Raw genomic sequence first — 17,801 nt, 5'->3', positions numbered from 1 at the left:
TAATTATTATAGATTGGGTAAAGCATAATATATTGTTTGAATTAATATATATTTTTTCCTTTTAAACATGTTTGCTAGAAATTTTTAAACTAATATGTGGTTCACTTTCTATTTCTATTATAGCACAAATATAGAGGATGTCATTAATTTCTTACATCAAACCTGAGAGTTAAGTAATAGTTCCATTTTATAGATGAGAACATTGAGTTTAGAGTAAGAAGACAAGTTTATCTGTAAAGGTTACATGGCAGTCAGCAGAGAGCTAAAGGGAAATGTGTGTATGGCTTTAGGTCCCGTGTTGCTCATGTTCTACTCTTAGAGAGCACTGTCTGGGGCTTAAAGAGTCCTTCTCTGACGAAGTTACTCTTCCCATGTAAACGCAGCAGACACCTCCCTGTGTATCAGCCTCAGGAAACACGCTACTAGCATGTCTGCCTCCCCCAGAGCTCCTCCTAAATACTCACGTCAGCCAACTTCGGGGAAAAACGAAGATAAAGAATCTTTGAGCCGGGGAATTCATGGTGTTGAAGGGATGGGTTTTGAATCTATTTAAACATAGACTTGAGTCTAATTATCATCAGAAGTAAACTTTGAATACGAGATACTATAATTTCTTGAATAAAATATAGGTTTTAAATAAAATTTTAAATGTAACATAGTAGTGATTTCAAAATCCGAGAGCATACACGCTGAAGCTAGGGTGTGTGTAGGGAAGTGGGGCAGGGTTGAGGAAGCCTGCAGTGCAATAATTGCTTCATATTTCTTAGGAGGAAATTAATAGACATGGTTTCATTCCTCCACTTGATAAGCTGAAAACTATACGCTTAACCAGAGTGCTTATTTTTATATCTTTTAATGAGAGGGGAAGGAGGGTGAGAGGGCAATGGGGAAAAAAGGGGGAGCTTTCAACAATCAATATTTATTATAAAAGTAAGCACTGTGGAATTAAGAACTCACAGTATACTGAGAGTAGATATCGTTGAAAATATAGACAATAAAATAAAAGATAGAAAACAAAAAAGCAAAGAAGCAGGGATAAAATAGAATCTTTAAATTTAGGTGACTGAAAGAGAAAACACAGTTATTTCAATAATAAAAGAAAGTAGAATAAACTTAATTTAAAAGAATTGAGTTGAAAGAAACAAATTAAGAGCAGAAATATAAAACAGACACGTCTACCCTTGGCCTGCTTTCTGAAAACCGGAGCGAAGCTGCCGCACAAGCTCTAATTGGTGGCCCAGGAGTCTCCGTCCAGGCGCCTCCCTCACACCTGCTCTGAGAGGCGTCAGGGTGTCCAGTCCTGTCGCGTGTTTAACATGTTCATGTGCACTGACACGCAGCACTGTACGAATTCGAAATGAGAAGGGCTCATTTTTAATGACCTGGTTATTTCCACTTGTGGCTCCATGTAGCTTTGCCTTGGAATGGAATCACTTGATTCTTAAGCCTACAAACACGGTTCACTGTCCTGGCTCCCAGCCTCCGCTCCGGAGACAGAGCGAGGCCGCAGTGCGGTCAGGGGGCTCCGGGGGGCACCGCGGTTCGCACACGCTCGCCTTCGACTGCCGTTTCCTTGCTCTGTGTCGGGAACAGTTTGAACAGCAAACCCAGTGTCCAGGGCGCTCGCTGCCCATCTGAAAGCTCATTACTCTGTGTGCTCCAGGCCAGGGCAGCCCGAGGCATGGAGCCTCGGGGGTAGGAGGACAGTAGGGCCATGGCCATCAGATGCGTCCCCCCTCTCTGTAGGAGCGCCGCCGTCTCCCCCTGGACTCCTTGGCGGGGAGGTAGTTTTCCTCGGCTTCCGGCACAAATCCTGCTCCCACTGTCCGCTCTCAGCCAGCTCTCCTCTCCCGCTTACTTCACTGCGGGGATGGCTCCTGGCGCCCCCCGGGAAGGCATCCCTCGTCCACTCAGGGTGTTGCTGTGGACACATGTGGGCGAAGGTGCGGTTTTCTCTGGCGTTAAGGGCGTCTGGCTACGTAAGCATACAATATACTAGTAACATATATTTAATAATGAAAGCATAATATGCAAATCGACTGAACAGCAGAAGGACCATCCGGATGACCTTCTGGACAAAGCCGGGGCTGTGAAGGCCGAGCCCCTTGCACGAGTTTTGTGCATCGGGCCTCTAGTATTGCATATAAGATTCATGGAACTTTAGGTTTTATTATATTGGTGAACCCATCCCGTTGTTGGTACCTTGGGTGGCTGGTGGGTTGGCTACCAGGCATAGTCCTGCTGTGAATACTCTGGTCTTTGAGGAGCGCACGCACAGCCTTACACCCCGATTAGCTTTTCCTCGATCGCCTGGCTGACTTCCGACCTTGTGACAGCCCAGCTTGGTCTAGTGCTCACAGTGCAGTGACTCAAGAGAATCATCTGAGTCTGGGAAGAGGGGGAGGATTTCCATTTTATCAGTCATCTTAGAGGACTCTGATGGGCACTCCCACTTGTGGACATCTGGCTTACCCTCTGAAGCACACTCAGCTGGGTTTACTCTGCCGTTAGAATCTATCTACCTAATAAAAGAGTAACATGCTAATTGGCCGTACCTTCGCGGTTAGGCAAGTGGGGCCAGACTGGCTACATGCATGGAGTGCTGTTGGGACATACAGTTCGTTACACCAAACCTGCGCATGATGGGGTCTGGGAGGAAAACGCTGTAATTCTGGGTGAGAAAGGCGGTTTTCAGGATGGCTCCCCTTCACTTAGGAGGCCTTCGGGCAGAGGTTTCTTGTGCGCTATCATTTGGAGAAAGGTATTTTCCAGTAAACACCAGAGAGTAAGATATGTTAGTACAAAGCTGATGTATAGAGCTGGGCTATATACCGTCAGCTGGGCTGCCTTAGAGAAAACCCAGATGTTTGAACTTTTTGATTGAAATGAAGGATCTATTCACTTAGAGTCATTGACTGTTACCCACGAGTTTTCTGACATTCATCCTGGGAATACGTGTGCTGGGCAAACAAGAATTCCTCAGCCCAGAGCCGCCTCAGGCCAGAGCCGACTGACGGCCTGCGATCTGGTTTCCACATGCTCCGTGCGGCTCGGCCCCTGCTCTGCGACCGAGCTGCGCTGGGGATTCTGGCAGGCTCTCCGCTGGGCACCGGTGATTTCCTTTCTGAAACTACAAACACGGCTGCCCCTTCTGAGGAGGGAAGCAGACAGGCTTGCCTTGGCCAGCGTCCAGTGGCCCAAAGTCAAGACCATAAGTGGTTTCTCAAGTGCCCAGTCGAGGCCCTCTGAGGACCCGTCTGCCTGGTGGCCTGAGAAGGAAGTGACCCAGTCATTTCTGCTCTGGCGCTTGCTAGTGCACAGATGTTTCTCTCGATTCTGGAGAACAAACCTGAACTGGCGCTTTTCCTGGAGAGGAGGATACAACTGCTCTGGGAGATAGGAAATCGATTTTGCTGGCCTGGGAGTATTAGAGAATATATTAGGGAAAAAATCATACTTGGGAATATTTTTATCCACTGAACGTTCCTTATCTGTGTTACAAAATAGTGTTTCTAACGCTATTCCTAACATTTAAAAAAGTTTGAAATTCACAGGTGTCTGTTCCAAAGTTTCTTAATATGTGGACCATCCCCCCCCCCCCCCCCCGCCTATTAATTCTGAATCCCTGGAAAAGAGGCCTAAGGATTTCCATTTTATCAGTCCTCTTAGAGGGCTCTGGTGGGCACTCCCACTTGTGGACATCTGGCTTAACCTCTGAAGCACACTCAGCTGGGTTTACTCTGCTGTTAGAATCTATCTACCTAATAAAAGAGTAACATGCTAATTGACGGTACCTTCGCGACGCCCACCAGCCAATCAGGAGTGAGTATGCAAATTAACCCAACAAAGATGGAGGGTTAATTTGCATATGCAGGTGCTGAGCCGCCGGGGGCGGGGTGGGACACTTGCGTCGTCGCCAAGGCGATGATGCAGGTGTTCTGCACCACCCCAGCCACTCCGGGCCTCTGGGCAGTGTGGGAAGGCGGAAAGGTGACTCTGGGCCGAAGCAGAAAGGTGGCTCCAGCCAGAGCGAAGGTGGTGCCAGCAGCCAGGGGAAGGAAGGCCCATTCTTGCACGAATCTTCATGCATCGGGCCTCTAGTTTGAGAATAAGAGCAAACGTAATGGCAGCAAAGTGCTAGTGACATGCCGGATCCGTTGAACTAGGGAGGTGTTATTTTAAATGCTTCATTCCAGTAATGCTCTGGAAATTAGAGGCTACGACTCCGAATGGACTCGGGCTATGGTGTGACTGTCTCCTGAACAGGTTCACATTTCAGAAGCCAAATGCCCTTCAGCTTCAGTCTGAATAGATCCACATTGTAGGATATTCCAGCTGTAGACAATGCATTCCTAGTGTGTCAGATTTCAGGGTCTTCATATCCTGATCAGGAAAATAGAAACCACGTTCTGTTACCATCGCCTGATACTATTCTCCAGGTCTTTCGCCGTTTAAAACAAACAAACAAACAAACCAGAATAACATTTCTCAACTATTTAAGATAACCTTTAGACTGCAACAAAAACATGACAATAACCGGGTTTAATCATCCGCAAACATATTGAGCTTTAGGCTGGTGAGTGCTGTGTTTATTTCTCATAATTTAGAGTGTTTGGAGCACGACTAGTACGCTGTCATCTCTGTTTTGATGTCTGCTGAGCTACAGTGAACAGCACTCGGCCTTTGCTGGTTATGCACATGTGAACTTACGGACTTTATGTTTTTAGTCATGATTCTAGAAAGGGTACAGACTTAGCCCTTCATTCATTCAGCAACTTACTTCCCAGCACCCACTGGGGGTCAGCCGCTTTTCTTCGCAGCCGGCACGCAACAGTGGACAAAGCTGAGAAACATAAGCTGCTGTTGCAGAGGGAGGCGGCGGGCAATGAAAAGAACAGACATGAATAGTAAGTTAAAAAGAAAGAAGTGACGTGCGGGAAATGAGCGGGGTCAGGGGGCGGGCAGCGCTGCTCCGCGTGCTGTGGTCTTGCGTGTTTCCCAGAGAGCATCAGACGTGACCCACGGGACCAGCCTGTGGGCCCGGGGCCTGTCCCCTTCTCACTGCAGCTGCCGGTGGTGCGTTTCCGATTTCTAACCAGGGTTACTGACGTGTTTCTAGAACCCCCTAAATTCCAGATCTTCCTGAAATATGTCCTTCTCTGACACAGTGTACGTGAAATGCGGTTTCAAAAGACAGAGACTGAAAATTGCTCTTGGTGTTGGCTAATGTGGGAGAGATGGTACCTTCACACTCAGTGGAAAATTAGTGCTTGTCTTCTTTCTTTAATGCACTGGATTGCTATTAAAGCTGTCAACTTAAAATACAATTGAAATAAAGCTGAAGGAATAGTTTTCATGTAACTGAGTTTTCTCACTAAGAAATGGCATGGCGTTGGAAAATGGCGTAGACTCCCTGGGAATCTGTCCTTACTCGTGATGCAGAAGGAAAGAACCGGGCAACTCAAGTTATCGTTGAAGTCTTCTGATGAGATCTCCACACAGCCTGGACTGCGTGAGCCTGGGTCCGTGGGGCCTGGACTGCGTGGGCCTGGATCCGTGGGGCCTGGACTGCGTGGGCCTGGGTCCGTGGGGCCTGGACTGCGTGAGCCTGGGTCCGTGGGGCCTGGACTGCGTGGGCCTGGATCCGTGGGGCCTGGACTGCGTGGGCCTGGGTCCGTGGGGCCTGGACTGCGTGAGCCTGGACTGCGTGGGCCTGGGTCCGTGGGGCCTGGACTGCGTGGGCCTGGGTCCGTGGGGCCTGGACTGCGTGGGCCTGGGTCCGTGGGGCCTGGACTGCGTGAGCCTGGGTCTGTGGGGCCTGGACTGAGTGGGCCTGGACTGCGTGGGCCTGGGTCCGTGGGGCCTGGACTGAGTGGGCCTGGACTGCGTGGGCCTGGGTCCGTGGGGCCTGGACTGCGTGGGCCTGGGTCCGCGGGGCCTGGACTGCGTGGGTCTGGGTCCGTGGGGCCTGGACTGCGTGGGCCTGGGTCCGTGGGGCCTGGACTGCGTGGGCCTGGGTCTGTGGGGCCTGGACTGCGTGGGCCTGGATCCGTGGGGCCTGGACTGCGTGGGCCTGGGTCCGTGGGGCCTGGACTGCGTGAGCCTGGGTCTGTGGGGCCTGGACTGAGTGGGCCTGGACTGCGTGGGCCTGGGTCCGTGGGGCCTGGACTGCGTGGGCCTGGGTCCGCGGGGCCTGGACTGCGTGGGTCTGGGTCCGTGGGGCCTGGACTGCGTGGGCCTGGGTCCGTGGGGCCTGGACTGCGTGGGCCTGGGTCCGTGGGGCCTGGACTGAGTGGGCCTGGGTCCGTGGGGCCTGGACTGAGTGGGCCTGGACTGCGTGGGCCTGAGTCCGTGGGGCCTGGACTGCGTGGGCCTGGGTCCGTGGGGCCTGGACTGCGTGGGCCTGGGTCCAAGGATGGTCTTGCTCCCCATCTGCCAGCTCCTGCAGGGCAGGGTGGGCCCCAAACTGCAGAGCTTACTCCCGAGGACACCCCCTGGCCGCAGCCCGAAGCCGGGCAGCCAGCACACGGGAAGGCTCGCGCCTCGGCCCACACGCCCTGTAGCGGCCACGTGTGTTTCGTAAGAACCGGATGCACCATTTGCAGGACTCAGAGCAAAGTGAAAATGTGGGCCCGCCCTTTTGAAAACTTCTTGAGAATTTTGAGATGCAGCAGGAGACCGAGTGCGGCCCTTCGGGGTGGCCGTCCGGAGCCCCCGCTGGTCCCAGGCCCCGGCCTGGCCCGTGTGTCTGCTGACGGGGCAGCTCAGCCGACTCCCAGGCCGCCCTCGGGCCTCCTCGTTGTGTAGCCACGCAAGTTGCTTACGTTTCAAAAAATCTCCAATACTTGATAATCAAAAGGTTAAACTACATACTTCCCAGGTTTACTTAGAGCTCTAAATACCACGACGTTACCAATGCTGGTGCCTTTCATTCTGTTCTTTCTAAGTTACATTTAAACGTTTTATAATTTCCATCTTCGCACCATGACTGTGGTGATTTTATTCGTCCACTTCCTTTTTGCCTTCACACAGGAACGCTTTCAGATTCTGTGGGGCCTGACCCTTATTCAGGAGGTTTAATCTAAGAAAAGGAGTGAAATTACAAATACAAATTTGGTATGAGAGCTAATATTTACTTAGAATAAAAAAAAAGAAATAATAGGTTTGGATATAAGAACCTGACAGATGCCATAGCCGTAGCAGTTTGTTGACTGAACGTTAGCCAGTCTTTCTTAAGTTAGCGTTTTTGGCTTCTTCTAGAACGTTTCCTTTCTGTTCCATCTGAATGTGGGGATTGAAAAGCGCACAAAGCTCGTCTACAACTGAGGCCTGAAGAAGGGGAATAAGAGCCACTGAAACGCTGTTCCTTTGCACTAAGCTCTACGGTTGTGCTAAACGTACTGAGGTTACGGGCTCAATAGTTTGGTTACTTTTCCAAGCAATTTTGCTGCATTGGTGAAATTTCACATTTTGTTTGCTTTGAAAGAACCAGACTGGCAAAAGGAGATAAAACAGATACACTAAAATATAATCCAATACATTAAAATGTATAAAACTAGCATTTTTGTACCCTGAAACACCACACATATGTGTGCATGTGCACGCGCACACACCCATACACACACTTAAATGTATTATTGATTTCAGAGAGGAAGGAAGAGGGAGAGAGAGAGAAACATCCATGATGAGAGAGAATCACTGATCGGCTGCCTCCTGCACGCCCCACCCTGGGAATTGAGACTGAAACCTGGGCCTGTGCCCTGACCGGGAATCCAACCCTGACCTCCTGGTTCACAGGTCGACGCTCAACCCCTGAGCCACGCCGGCCGGGCTGCGCTGCCATACTTTTGCCTCAGTTGCATCCTGTGAGCAGAGGGAACTGATAATTCTATTCCTGGTGCTTCCCGCCTAGAACAGAGGGATGTGTTCGCAGGTTTGTGACCGCGCGCGGCGCTAGCAGGCACGGGGTGCTGGGAGAGACCTCCCGTTGCCTTTCCGGCTGCAGACCTTTCAGATCTTGTCTCTTCTCCGTGACCAACGCATTCTCATTACAAGGCGCCAGCGGACACGTTCACGTCCATGGACGCTTCCCGCCTGCGCCTCTGCTGCCGGGCCGGGCAGCGCACTGGGCAGGGTCTCCGGGAAGCCGGTCCTCCCCGGCCTGTTGGCGGCGCCTCCTCTCCGCGGGGTGGACTGCAAGCCCATGCACACGTCCACGGAGTACAAATACAGGTACACTCTACTCGGCTTTCCAGCGGGATCCCCCCAATGCCAGGGGCCACTGCCACCCTGCGGGGCTCCGAGGGGAAGGGTGACAGGAGGGGTCAGGGTGGAGAGTGGCCCACATTGATTATAGTTAAAATATACAGTGTGGCCCTGGCCGGTGTGGCTCGGTGGATAGAGCATCGGCCTGCGGACTGAAGGGTCCCGAGTTCGATTCCGGTCAAGGGCACGTACCTGGGTTGTGGGCTGGATCCCCAGTAGCGGGTGTGCAGGAGGCAGCCAATCGGTGATTCTCTTTCGTCATTGATGTTTCTCTCTCTCTCTCCCTCTCCCTTCCTCTCTGAAATCAATAAAAATATATTTAAAAACTAAATAAAATAAATATTAAAAAATATACCATGTGTTCCCATTCACAGATGATCTCCATGCAGTGATCTAGGAAACAAATAACACTAAGGTGCGTGCATTGTCTTAGAATTTGGAGACGTCCTGCGCTTACATAATCTGAGCCTCACAATAATCCACATACTTAGGAACATAACTGCCTCACGCCAGCGGCCAGGGATTTCATTTCCAAGGGAATTCTGCCCAATTATAAATCTCTCTGCTGTTGAGAGACCTGAAGGTCAGTACTAGAAACTACAGTAAAAGAAAAAAATCACAGACGAACCAGTGAGCAGACGTGTGCCAGAAAGTGGACTGTTCGCAGATCACGTGGCGTGGATGCCTGGAAAGAGGCAGCTCCCCACCCCCCCCAAGCCCCCACGCTTCCTGCCGCTCTGCTCCAGAGACGCGCAGGCTGGATGCATCCCGGCCATCGAAGCTCGCAGCTGCACCTCCCAACAGAACGAGCCACAAAGACCAGGGACTGTTCACATGTCACCCCGGTTCTCTACAAGATCTTCATATGTTTCAAAGTATTACAGAAAATTACCCTTTCTGAGGGTTTGTCTCTGATGCTAAGTTAAAAGTTGAAGAAAGCCGTAAAGCACTTTGGTTTGGGGAATTATTTCTCGAATACAGTTTTTTAAAAAAGCGTCTCTTTAAATCGCAGTTACTGGATCTGCTGCTGCCGCAGTTCTGGTGAGTCAGAAACAAGCCATATTTGGACTTTCAACTTTCCACTTTCAATGACTTCCTCTGTCTTTTTTCCCCCCAAAGCTCAACAAATGTAATATATTTTAATCAAGTGAAAACAGACGAAAATGTGACTCATCCCCTCGGCTGGGGATTGGTGTGCTGATGTCATCCCATTTCCTGCCGCCAAATCCCTGTCCGGCTCTGAGCGCTCGGGGGCCTGCGTTCAGTGCAGAAACTGACGCGTTGGCTCTGAACGCGCTTTATCTTCTTTTCCCTCTTCTTTGTGCTCCTCAAAAAAAAGAACCCCCCCCAAAACCCCCCACAAAAACTCTTGAATAGTGCCATGCTCTTCTTGTGCATCACACAGACATTTCCTTCCGTCCCAGGTCCCCATCCCTCTGCTCACTGCACGTTTCCTCCGGGGACCCCGCTCTTCTGTCCTCGGAAGAGGCCCCGAGGCTGATGCTGAGCCCGACAGCCCTGCTCGCTGTGCCCAGGGCCTCCCTCCCGGCTCTGCCAGCTGCTCGCAGGCCTGCCCCGGCATCGACTCGGAGATCTGGCAACTCCTTATCGTTGTGTCCACCATTGTAAAGGGCCGACCCCGCGTCAGCTCGCAGCTGGCATCACTCCTCAGATGCCCGCAGCGCAGAACGGAGAGATTTCTACCGCACCCACACCTGCTCTTTGGCATCATCCCGCAGGGAGTGGCTTCATCCTCCCACCAGGCAGCTCCCCTAGGCTCTGAGGGGACTCTGGGTTTTTGACTCCTTCCTCTGCACGGTCCTTTCTGGCGAATGACTGTGTGCACACGATGGCTTCTTTCTCAGCAATAACTCAGGAACCCGGCTCCATGTCAGTTGTTCAAAGGAAGGCCCTGGGGACAGAAGAATGGCGTTTATCTTGTCTTCACCACTGTCTTCCCTGTGACCTGCGGTTGTTAGTAAAAATCTCTCTGGGACTCAATCTTTGTGTCTGTGCAATGGGAATAAATACAGTGCCCACGTCATAGGGAATAAATACAGTGCCCACGTCATAGGGAATAAATACAGTGCCCACGCCATAGGGAATAAATACAGTGCCCACGTCATAGGGAATAAATACAGTGCCCACGTCATAAGGAATAAATACAGTGCCCATGTCATCCTATCTAATAAAGAGGGAATATGCAAATTGACCATCACACCCTCACAAAGATGGTGGCTCCCAGTCCCCTAGTCCTTTCAGCCCAACCGTGGCTGTTTCCAAATCTTAGCTATTGTAAATTGTGCTGCTATGAACACAGGGGTGTGTATATCCTTTCTGATTGGTGTTTCTAATTTCTTGGGATATATTCCTAGAAGTGGGATCACTGGGTCAAATGGGAGTTCCATTTTCAGTTTTTTGAGGAAACTCCATACTGTTCTCCACAGTGGCTGCACCAGTCTGCATTCCCACCAGCAGTGCACGAGGGTTCCTTTTTCTCCGCATCCTCGCCAACACTTGTCGTTTGTTGATTTGTTAATGATAGCCATTCTGACAGGTGTGAGATGGTACCTTGTTGTCATTTTGATTTGCATCTCTTGGATGATTAGTGACTTTGAGCATGTTTTCATATGTGTCTTGGCCTTCTGTATGTCCTCTTTCAAAGATTATCTATTTAGGTCCTTTGCCCATTTTTTGATTGGGTTGTTTATCTTCCTTTTGTTAAGTTGTATGAGTTCCCTATAAATTTTGGAGATTAAACCCTTATCGGAGATGACATTGGCAAGTATGTTCTCCCATGCAGTAGGCTTTCTTGTTGTTTTGTTGATGGTTTCTTTTGCTGTGCAGAAGCTTTTTATTTTGATGTAGTCCCATTTGTTTATTTTCTCTTTAGTTTCCATTGCCCTAGGAGCTGTATGGGTAAAGATATTGCTTTGGCATATGTCTGAGATTTTGCTGCCTATGGCTTCTTCTAAGATCTTTATGGTTTCCCATCTTACGTTTAAGTCCTTTATCCATTTTGAGTTTATTTTTGTCAATGGTGTAAGTTGGTGGCCTAGTTTCACTTTTTTGCATGTATCTGTTCAATTTTCCCAACACATTTATTGAAGAGACTGTCTTGATTCCATTGTATGCTCTTGCCTCCTTTGTCAAATATTAATTGGGCATAATGGCTTGGGTCAATTTCTGGGTTCACTGTTCTGTTCCAAATGTCCATACTACCCACAGCAATCTATAGATTCAATGCAATCCCTATTAAAATACCAACAGCATACTTCAAAGACCTAGAAGAAACTCTCCAAAAATTCATCTGGAACAAAAAAAGACCCTAAATAGCTGCAGCAATCCTGAGAAAGCAGAAAAAAGTTGGAGGGATCACAATACCAGATATCAAGCTGTATTACAAAGCCACTGTTCTCAAAACTGCCTGGTACTGGCACAAGAACAGACATATAGACTAGTGGAATAAGTTTTTAATGATTGTGGCGATTAAAGGCTAAGTCAGAGGGGATGACCCCCAAAAGAGGGAAGGAATGACCAGGGAGGCAGGGTTAAAACAGAAACAGCGAGAAGGACATTTCCCCGAGAGGAAGTGGCGGCGGGGTTGAGTGCTGAGGAGGGTTAGTGAGATATGCAGGCGGCTTTGCACGGGGCCTAGTCGCCTTGTCAGTGACCGTGGTCCCTGCAGTGATCCTCCCCGCAGGGAGCAGAGTGAGGAATCGGGGGTGGATGTTTCTCACAGCTGGTGTAGAGAACTTGCTGGAGAAATTCAGCTGGAACGGAAGGTGAGCCAGGGCACTGGTTTCCTGGCATCGCAGCTACTTAGCCGCTCTCCTCGCAGCTGTGGCGAGCAGGGCCTGTGGGCAGTCCGTTGACCTTGGTGGCCTCAGCACTGGTCCCAGGAACGGGCCCCGACTGGGCGCTCGATGAAGGCGTTGTCTGGGTGACGCAGGTCATGAAGGAGGATTGATTGCCACGCTACCAGAAGAACAGTGTCTCAGCTCGTTGGCACCAAACACCGCAGCCTGGGGAGTTTGTAGACGATGGGACTTCATTTCTCAGTTTCAGAGGCTGGAAGGCTGAGTGAGCTCAGGATGCCGAGATGGGTACTTGCTGCCCAGGGCCCCCCTTGGGGTCACAGACCTCCCCTTGTGCTCTCGGTGGGCAGAGGGGAGAGGGACCTCTTTGGAGCCTCTTGTATAGGCACTGGTCTCATTCATGGGGTTTCTACCCGCATGGTATACCACCTTCCCAAACCCTGCCTCCAAACACCATCACCTTTGTGGTTTAGGATGTCAGCACAGGGGTTTTTGGTTGGGGAGGCAAGCACTCAGCTCACAGCACAGAGCAAGCTCTTTGTAGCTCAGTTTTAATAGAATGGGAGCTGAAATGTGTTAATTTTTATCCCTAGTTATTTTTGGTCTATGGGTAATTTTGAAGATATAGTTCAACGATTCACAAATGTTTTGCATATTAAAAGTTAAACAATAGAGGTTAGAAGAACCAGTTAGAAAATATAGCCAATTTTTGAAAATATCACAATGCAATAAATTTCACAACTCGAATCCACATTTTTCTTAAGTTTGAAATGTCAAATACGTATATGTCTGATTCCAATTTAACACATACAAGAAGAAAGCTAAGCTTCTGCTTGATTTTCAATGGTATTGCTAGTGTCTTTCAGTGTACAGGGTGCCCCAAAGGGTTGTATACAAACCTTAACAGCAGATGGCTCAATTTTGAAAATGAAATATATTTTAACAAACACTGCCTTTTTAATTTATTCACAGTGTGTATACATTTTTGGATCACCCTGTATGTTCTCCAGTGTTCTAGGAGCCAACATCTCAATCTTTGTCTTTAATTTATATAAAATCCAAGGTTATATATAAAAATCACTTTTGCTATTTTAACAAGTAGCATAAATTTGAATTATTTCTAAAAATTAAGTGCAATATTATAAATCAAAGGATTTTAATTTAGGTTTTCAAGTTTAATATTACTTAGATGTTCTTATTGAACAGCTGTTCACATTACACTTGAAAAGAAATGATCAGCCCTAGCTGGTTTGGCTCGGTGGATAGAGAGTCAGCTTGTAGACTGAAGGATCCTAGGTTCGACTCCAGTCAAGGGCACATGCCCGGGTTGTGGGCTCGGTCCCCAGTAGGGGACGTGCAGGAGGAGCCAGTCAATGATTCTCTCTCATCATTGATGTTTTTATCTCTCTCTCCCTCTCCCTTCTTCTCTAAAATAAAAAAAAAAAAAAAAATATATATATATATATATATATATATATATATATATATATATATATATATATAAAAAGAAAACAAATGATCAGTTGACTTTGAGTTCAGTTCTACGCACAGTTGTCAAGCACGTGATGTTATTAAAGCCTTTCGATGTCGCCTTCCAAAGCCCTGCCGTCCCCTTCTGGCTCTTCTCCCTTCCCTGCCTTCATATTTTATCAGTTCAGACAACTTTCACAAATTGCTGTCAGTTTGACGAGGTTGGGCAAATGCTTTTTCAGGTCAGTTGTAACGACAGTCTTCCTTTCTATGGTTACCCAGGCTTGGTTCTAACCCTTCATTCAACAGAGAACCACTCCTTCGCTTGAAGGACTTTAATTCATCACAAGATATATCTGGGAAAAGAAATTTCTTAAATCCTTTCAATCACAACATAGGCAGCGGCTATCTCTTCTTCTTTTTTAAAAAATTTTGTTTTTATTGATTTCAGAGAGGAAGGAAGAGGGAAAGAGAGAGAGAAACATCAATGATGAGAGTGTATCACTGATCAGCTGTCTCCTGCATGCCCCACACTGGAGATCAAGCCCACAACCTGGGTATGTGCCCTGACTGGGAATCGAACCCTGACCTCCTGGTTCATAGGTCGACGCTCAACCACTGAGCCATGCCAGCTGGGTGGCAGCTGCTATTTCCACATATAGGCCTGGAGGGCATACGCGCCCAGTGTGAAGCGACCAGGGCCCTATCTGGGTGACAGGCAAGGGTGGTGGGGTTGGGTCTGGGCCCTGTACTTGTTCTCCTTTGTGGAATCTACTCCCCCGAAGCACCCCTCAGCATTTGGGTCGAGGTTGGATGCTCTTGCTCTTGCCACCTGTGTTTGGTTTTATAAGAACCTCCCGGACTCTGGCATATTCCTAACCACTTGCCCTTCCCCTGGAGTCTCCGGATGAGCCTGCGCACGCTGACCCAGTGCTTCTCTGTGGTTGCATATCCCTGCTCAGCTGCTCAGGCACCAGCATCTGCACACACTCCCGTCTATCCCCTCCCTACTCCCTTCCAGACTCACTGGTAGACCAGTCGCTCTGCTACTTTTAATAGTTCATTTTAGGAAATAGGGTTTCGGTGGGGTAGTATGAAACTGGTATTATAATTACTTAACATCTCCACCACTTTTTCTAATAAGCACGATATCCTAATCCTAGTATGCTACACAAACTTATAATCAAACAAAAAATGTTCATTACTTCTCTAATGACTAACAGATCTTCTTCTTAAACCCTGAACACCTTACTTAGAGGAATCGTAAGAAATTAAAGTATGAGTATAGACAACCAACCATGATTGACACCCACTATTGGCCACATGCAGTTGTTTTACTAATCTTCAGAACTATTTCACCATTTAGGAAGCATGACCTCCATTTTACCTTCAAGGGAGGAGAGTCTCACAGAGACACACTTAGGGGACAGGTGTGGCATGGACGTAGGCGGCTAGGCCAGTGGTCGGCAAACTCCTTAGTCAACAGAGCCAAGTATCAACAGTACAACGATTGAAATTTCTTTTGAGAGCCACATTTTTTAAACTTAAACTTCTTCTAACGCCACTTCTTCAACATAGACTCGCCCAGGCTGTGATATTTTGTGGAAGAGCCACACTCAAGGGGCCAAAGAGCTGCATGTGGCTCGCGAGCCGCAGTTTGCCAACCTCTGCTCTAGGCAGTCACTACAAATCAACCAAAAGTCAGCCACACAATGAAGCCTATTGATAGTCTTTTTAGAACGCTCCTTTTTCACAGTGTTGGGACAAGAAAGCTAAAGGGAAAATGAATTAAAGTAGTGAAGTATCCTAGTGTGCTGAGATTTGAAGTTTCCGGATGAAATGGATTTGATCATGTGAAAGTAAGTCTAAGTCAATTCCACAATTGCTAAAACACAAACAGGTCTAAAACTCCGAGTCAGTAGGGAAGTTAGACGCAGATGAACGCATCATTTAGAAAAAAGAGGGGCTATAGTTCCTTGTGATGAATGAGTCCAGAAAGAAGTCGTAAAACTCCGAGAGTGACACAGTGAAGGCAGTAAGGGAGCACTCAGGCATTATCCACTCGGCACACGTCTTTGGGTAAATGAAAGGTGCTTCATTTTTATTTTGAGTTTTGAAATGCTCTAAAGAGACATAAATTCTCTATGAAATAGCACAATTTACTGAACTGGAGAAGGAAGCTGCTTCATGTGAAAATGCCCCCTTTTTAGACAGGGAGAGTCAAGGACCAAGTTCTTCAACTTTATTTTCAGTAATTTTCCAGCTTTGCTTTTTCAGAATGTCCATGTAAAATATTTCACTTTTATTGACATTCTCACACATACACAGCTAATTAGTTATTCAACTAAGTCTCTTTTAGGCTAAAGAATCATTAGCTCCCATGGAGTTTGCCGGGGCTGCCTTGGTGAAAATAGTAAAATACCTACATTGGAACAACAATTGTCACCGTGGCGAGATGTGGCCCTCCGTGTAGAAGATGGGAAGTATTCTGTTACAGCTGACATGGTGACAGAAATGCCTAATGAAGGTCCCTTCTTCTATAAAAATGTCAAAAATACTCAGCAGGGCGCTCCGTTCTGTAAACTTGCTGATACATTGCAACTCGGGATATTATTTTGTGTCTGAGTCAGCAGTTTTAGAAACACTAAAACTCTCCGCGCGCAGCTGTGCCCCCATCTGCAGACTCCACCTCTGCCAAGGCAAACACGGCCCGCGCCCTGTAATCCGGCCACGCCGCGGGCTCCGCCTGCACTTGCGGGATGGGCGTGCTGATTGCACGTTAGCGTTCTGGTGTTCGTTCCTGACCACATGGTACTTAAGGCCGCGCTGTGTCGTTTTGGTCGGAACTTGAAAGCAGTGCCACTTTTAGCTCTGGGAGGGCGCAGAGAAGTAAGTAAGACGGGACGGTTCTGTCACGGTCAGGGTGCATCCTCACGACATTTCCTTGACTTGTACGTCTGTTTGAAGGGCCTGTCCTTCCTCTTGTCTCCGGAAAGCACTTTAAGAGCCGCCATGTCAAATGTCTGCTGTACCCGCACCAGTGGGAGGGTCCTGAACTTGAACCTCAAGGCCAGCGTTTACCGTCTCTTCCTGCTCCGAGGGGGAATGCCGTTGGCAGGAAAGAGGCCTGGGAGCTTCCGCGCTAACACTGTTCTGGAAACGAGCTGTTCAGCAAAGCTCTTCTGAAAGATGAATACTTTCCCTTAACTATTTCTATTTCTAAGGGTAACGAGCAGTGAAACAGGAATGATGGAAAGTGATCTGGAGAAAATGAACTTCGTCCACATCTCTGATCCCTCTTTCCCTCCCCCTTCCCTTCTGTTCTCCTTTCTGGCTGGACCTCCCAACAGGTGATGATCCTCATGGTGATTCTCAGGTTCATCGTGCCCAGAGTGAGTGCATCGCCTTCCTCAAGTGCGTCCTGGAGTCCCCATTGCCCCCCCCCCCCCCGCCCCTCCCCGCAGAGGTATCGCACTGCAGTTCTAAGGACGCAGGATGAGTTTGGGTTGGTTTCTCCTTCTTCAAAGCTAAGCACGAGGTTGCGCTAACCATCCATTCCCTTTCCCCTGGACTTGGAGTTGTACTTACCTTTCTCGCTACTTTAAAGGGCGTTCCCCTCGCAGAGCTAATCGGAGGGGGCGCACAGATGGGGTGCCCTCTCTCTGCTGCAGAGAGCTGCTGTGGAAGGCGCGTGGGGAAGGAGGTGGGTGCTGTGGGGAACAGATTCCGCTCTGTGCCTACTCACTGATGCAGGCATTTTTTCTGGAGCGCTGTCTTCTTTTGAGAGCTAAGAGATGGGTGTGGTTCTACAAGAACAGAACCATGCCGAGTGTTAGAAAGGACGTTTTTTTTTGCTCCAGGAGTAAAGATGCGGAGGTATTTTTTATTGATGCCTTTCTGTGCTTCTCTAATGGCAGAGCATTCTGGAGAATCTCATTTAGTAGCTTATGAGTTTGGTGAAATCATAAAGATATTATAATACCCTGAAATATAGTGATTAACATAGACGTTCTCTGGAAATCCTGAGTAGACCATTAAAAGATGGAGGTATTGTTAAGGTTGGAATTTCTTGCAAATGGTATTTAAGTATTTTCTGGCCCTTCTTCCCATGACTTTACTGTAAATACTTAATGCTTTTAAAAATGCCCCCTCCCCCATCCCCCGGATTTGGAGTGTTGAGTGGCCTACGGTTTTACTCTGCGGGGCTGCTAACCATTTCTTCGTCACTGATATCCACAGGTCACTTGC

Source organism: Cnephaeus nilssonii (assembly GCF_951640355.1).
Source record: "Cnephaeus nilssonii genome assembly, chromosome: 10".
Classification (NCBI taxonomy): Eukaryota; Metazoa; Chordata; class Mammalia; order Chiroptera; family Vespertilionidae; genus Cnephaeus; species Cnephaeus nilssonii.
The sequence above is the reverse complement of the archived record's forward strand: the minus strand, read 5'-3'. Positions refer to the sequence as shown.